The sequence below is a fragment of the Lemur catta genome, chromosome 3 (genome assembly GCF_020740605.2).
Source record: "Lemur catta isolate mLemCat1 chromosome 3, mLemCat1.pri, whole genome shotgun sequence".
Classification (NCBI taxonomy): Eukaryota; Metazoa; Chordata; class Mammalia; order Primates; family Lemuridae; genus Lemur; species Lemur catta.
This window is the reverse complement of record NC_059130.1, coordinates 104401356-104406582: the sequence shown is the minus strand read 5'-3', so window position 1 is coordinate 104406582 and position 5227 is coordinate 104401356. Positions and strand designations below refer to the sequence as shown.

Sequence of the window (5227 nt, the reverse complement as noted above, 5' to 3'; positions counted from 1 at the left end):
CGGCTTGGAGAGACCAATCGACATTCAATATTTCCCTCTGCACCGCCCTCTGGATAGTCTCTTGTTATTGGTCTTATCTTGCTGACGTCACGAGAACGCGATTCCAGGATTGGTGGACGGAGCTGGCGTCCCTCCTAGGCGCGCTGGGTCTTGTGGGTGGAATCGCGCTGACTGGGTTTGGCTTTTCGCAGGATGCTGCGGCGGGGAGACCTGGAGCTGACGCCGCGTAAGTGTGAGGAAGAGAGGGGGTGGTTGGCTGCATGAATCTGGAGGCGACGCCTTGGTTGTGCATTCCCTTCTCAGGTGAATGTGCTGATAGCAAGGGGCGGGAAACGGGCTTCGTGTCCCCAGATTGGGTGTGTAGTAGCCTGGGTTCCCTTTCCGGGCAGGAGCACAGCTTTGGGGTCTCTGGCGGCAGGACTCAGCCCCTGCTGCTGCCTGGGGCCCTTGTCGGATCTCTTCTTCAACAAACGTTTGATGTATCCGGCCCTGTGCCAGGCTTTCCCAGGGAGAAAGGCCTGTCTCCCAGCCCCTACCAGTGCCCGGATTGGCTGAGGAGGCCGACTTGTTTGTGTCACTGATTCTGCAGTCTTTTATAAGGACCTACTCTATGCCCCTTAGAGACTGTGATGAAGGCAATGTCCGATTCCTTCTCCAGAGCGCAGACTTGTTGAGAAATTTGAGACTCATCCACATGAGCCAGATCTTTTCCTCAATCGTCCAACTAATATTTATTGCGCAGAAGGTTGGGGATACGTTGTGAACCAAACATGGTCCCTGATCTCAGGGGGTTTGAGTCTGGTGGGGAAAATGTGTTAAACTATGATGTCACTAATAAATGGAAGAGCCCCCTAGGAGAGATACCTGATGCTATGAGTGCTTGAAATAAGCAAGAAGGTTTTTCTGAGAAAAAGATGCCTGAGCTGATATCTGAAGGAAGAATTCTAATGAATTAGGTGAAGAGGTGAAGGCAGAGCGTTCCATAGAGAACAGCATGTTCAGAGACTCTGTGCAGTTGGGAGGAAAATGACTAAAATGTCACAAAGAGCCAGTGTGGCTGCTACAAAGAGAATGAGGGGGAGTACGGTACAGGATGAAGCTGGATGCAGTAGAGGTCAGACCTGATAGGAATTTGTAGCTTTTGCTTTAAAACTGATGGGACACCACTGAGGCCCCCCCTGTCCTTGGAGTGCAGTAGAGGAGGGGTCTTGCTCCCTCCTGAACAGACTAGGGTGGGGAGAGCCCTAGTGGATGCAGATAGACAACCTAGGAGGATATGCAGTAATCCTAATCAGAGATGTCAACAAGGATATTGGTGGAACAGCATATAATTGGACAGATTCTAGGGATATACAGGAAGTAAAATGGATAGCACTTGGTGATGGATTGGATTCAAGGAGTGAAGAGAGAAATCAAGGATAACTCCTAGGTTTCTGTCTTATGTATTGGCTTATCTTTGTGGTTTTGGGGTTTTTTGAGGGGTGTGTGTGGGGTCATTTGTGGCATACAAGCAGCAGGTTGAAGTACAGCTTTGATGCTCAGAAGAAGAAATATAAATGGAAATTTATATTTCCATTTTTGTTGGAAAGATAAATTTGGGGACAATTTCCATATATGTGATAATTAAGCCATAGGTGTGGGTAAGGTCACCTAAGTCAGAACCTTGAGTAGTTCCAACATTTAATGGGAAAGAACAAGTGGATGAACCTACAGAAGAAACAGAAGAGCTAGGGAATAAGACTGGAGGAATGTCTCAGAAGCAAAAGAATAGTCTGTGATAGAAACTCCTGGAATTTTAATAACTTGACGATTGAAAAGTGTCTGTTCGCTTTATTATCATGGAGTTCATGGTAACCTTAGCATCAATGATTTTGTTGGTGTGATTGGTCCGAAAGCCAGATATGAGGCAAGGATTCAGGCAAGAAAATGGAAGCAGTGAACCTAGACAGTATTTTTCATTTATATATTGTAAAGAGAAAGAGAGGATGTGGTAGCTGATGGGGATGAGGGGTTGTCTAGGATCCACTTGAGAGAGCAATGGAGAAGTTGAATGTATGAGAAACTAGGTCATCAATGATATAAAATATCTGAGAACATAGGAACGGATGGGATTCAAAGTACAGTTAGAGGGATCAGCCTGAGGAAGATGGACAGTTTCTTCATCAAACAGAAGTGAAGAAGGCTATAGATAAAGGTTGTTTATATATTTGATGTTGGTAAGATGAGTTCCTTTCTCAAGACTTTTTTTTTTTTTTTTTTAGACAGAGTCTCACTCTGTTGCCTGGACTAGAGTGCCATGGCGTCAGCCTAGCTCACAGCAACCTCAAACTCCTGGGCTCAGGCAATCCTCCTGCCTCAGCCTTCTGAGTAACTGGGACTACAGGCATGTGCCACCATGCCCGGCTAATTTTTCTATACATATTTTTAGTTGTCCATATAATTTCTTTCTATTTTTAGTAGAAACGGGGTCTCACTCTTGCTCAGGCTGGTCTCGAACTCCTGAGCTCAAACAGTCCACCTGCCTCGAGCTCCCAGAGTGCAGGGATTACAGGCGTGAGCCACCGCACCCAGCCTTCTCATGACTTTTATTTTCTCTGTAAAGTGAGATCGTAGAGTGAGAGTTGAGAATATTGCAGATGTGAAAGTCACTGGGGAACGTGGGAGAATGAGTTTACTAGAGAAATATAGTACTGCTGGACAGAGTTAAGGGCCCATTTGAGGATCAAAATGTTTTTCCAGCACATTAGGCACTTTAGTACATACCCGTCTAGGTATGGCAAGGACTATGGCTTTGGCTTTGTAGCTTCATACACACTGTACCCTCTAATGTGTCCTCTTTTACTGAAGAATCTGGAAAGCTAAGAACCATTTTCTACACTCCCTTATACTTTAGGGGAGAACTGAATTTGGAACTGAGTTAAAAATGGAGAGAAGGAGGGTATGAGGCATCCAGTTTTGCTGGCAAATATGATATTGAGTTTTTCCAGTCAATAGCTTCCTGGTTTGGTGACCAGTGGAAGCCATAACTTTCTTGGATTATGGCAAAGGCAGTGTTATTTTGTGGGTTAGGAGTTGTTCCTGGATGTTCTGTGAAAGTCTGTTACTGTAGTGCTTCTAATAATTTTGGAAACCACATAATACCTGGCAATAAATCCCTTTCTACATAACCTAACTACAGTGGGTTCTGTTGTCTGCAACTGTCCCCCACCAGGGTAGAGGTATTGCCAGAGAGGTAAGCTATAATGACAGAGTTAAAGGGAATTTTAGGGTATTATTGGAATGATGGATTATGGAATCTAAGCTGAATTAGAAAAGTGAAGAAAAGGGGGAGGGCTGATAGACTGGCAGAAAATAGAGGCCAGTAGATCAGGGTTCTAATGAGATCAAAGAACTGTATTCTCTGTTAGAAGACTTCCGTTTATCCTAAAAGGCCTACTTTGTTGTCATCTCTTAAACTTTCTGGCTTGACACTGTAGTGTAATTGGTCACCATTATCCCTACCAGACCAGGAAGTCTTTGAGGACAGGGTCTATACTGAAAAGAGTGGTTTAGTGGCAAGTGTGTGTGTCCCTTGGAATGACCTAAGTCTTTGTCTTTTTGTAGCTTTGTGGTTTTGGACAAGTTACTTCATTCCTGTAAAACAGGATAACCTACTTTGTAGAGTAGTTTTGAGGGTTGAAAGTAGGTTTATAAAGTACCTAGCTTGGGACCTTACATATATTTACATATAAACACCAATAAATGTTGTACTGAATTAATTAACAATTTAGATAGAGTGGAATTAAATACTTCAGTATTTTAGTAGAAAGTCATAAATTTCTATGTGCCTTACCCTGTGCTAGGCACTGGAGATTTGGGGAGGAAGGATATGATGATGTGTAAGACAAGCGCATGCTCACAAGAGTTTCACAATCTAGAAAGAGCAGGGGGAAAAAAATCCATAAATATGATTTGAATCCCATTTCTATCATTCATAGTTTCACAATTTTGAGCAAGTTACTTAGCTTCTCTTGTGTCTTCATTTTTCTTTTTCTTTTTCTTTTTTTTTTTTGAGACAGAGTCTGGCTCTGTTGCCCAGGCTAGAGTGCCATGGCATCAGCCTAGCTCACAGCAACCTCAAACTCCTGGGCTCAAGCAATCATTTTGCCTCAGCCTCCCAAGTAGTTGGGGCTACAGGCATGCGCCACCATGCCCAGCTAATTTTTTCTATATATTTTTAGTTGTCTGGCTAATTTCTTTCTATTTTTAGTAGAAACAGGATCTCGCTCTTGCTTAGGCTGGTCTTGAACTCCTAACCTCAAGCGATCCTCTGGCCTCGGCCTCCCAGAGTGCTAGGATTACAGGTGTGAGCCACCGAGCCTGCCTTCATTTTTATTTTTCTTTCTTTCTTTTTTTTTTAATCCATTGTCAGAGTAGTGTCTTCATTTTTAAAATGGCAGTGATAATTGCCCATCTTATGGGGTGATCAAGAAGACAGTTAAGACAAGTAAAGCTCTTGGGTTAATACATGGCAAATATGAAGCACTCAAATATTAGCAATTAGTATTATGGGACTTTGAAGGGACCTTAGGGATAATTGACTGAAAGAGTAGTGTGGAGTAGTAGAATAAATACTGGTCCTGGGGTCTAGTACCATTGTTGCTAACTGTGAGCAACTTTTGTCAAATCACTTGGCTTCTCTTGGCCTCAGTTTCAGTTAATAAAGAGTAATAGGTTTTATGATCTACATCATTCTTTTCAGCTTTTACATTTGATGAGTCCATCTTTTGTGTTTCCCCCGGCTTTTTATTATTCTTCCTCTTTCCTGCTTCTGGCCATTTTCTCAATAGGTCCATGACTGGAGTTCAGAAGGAAGAAGCATCTGTCTAACATGGTCACTCTGGAAATTTGGTGGGATAGAGAAAGGTTAGGCCACCAGTTTGGCATTTGAAAGTCTCTCATCTGTTAACCTATTTAACATATTATATGGGACCCAGTTCCAGTTTCTTCTTGAATATCCTGTAGACCAGAATGCATTCTTTTTTTCTTTTCTTTTTTTTTTTTTAAAGAGACAGGGTCTTGCTTTGTTGCCTAGGCTAGAACCTCAGACTTCTGGGCTCAAAAGCAATCCTCCCACCACAGCCTTCTGAATAGCTAGGACTACAGACATGTACCAGGCTAATTTTTTTTTCCATAGAGGTGGGGTCTTGCTATGTTGCCCAGTCTGGTCTTGAACTCATGGCCTTAG

The 5227-nt window shown here is 43.0% G+C and overlaps 1 protein-coding gene across 1 annotated transcript in view; it reads left to right on the top strand.

Moving 5' to 3' along the window:
* The first annotated feature begins 137 nt into the window (after positions 1-137).
* Positions 138-5227, top strand: part of ZCCHC17 (zinc finger CCHC-type containing 17) — a 55893-nt gene continuing 50803 nt past the window's right edge. Inside the window, exon 1 of the mRNA XM_045548438.1 lies at positions 138-226. The gene's annotated coding sequence lies outside the window, so the exon portion shown is untranslated. The remainder of the gene's footprint in view (positions 227-5227) is intronic.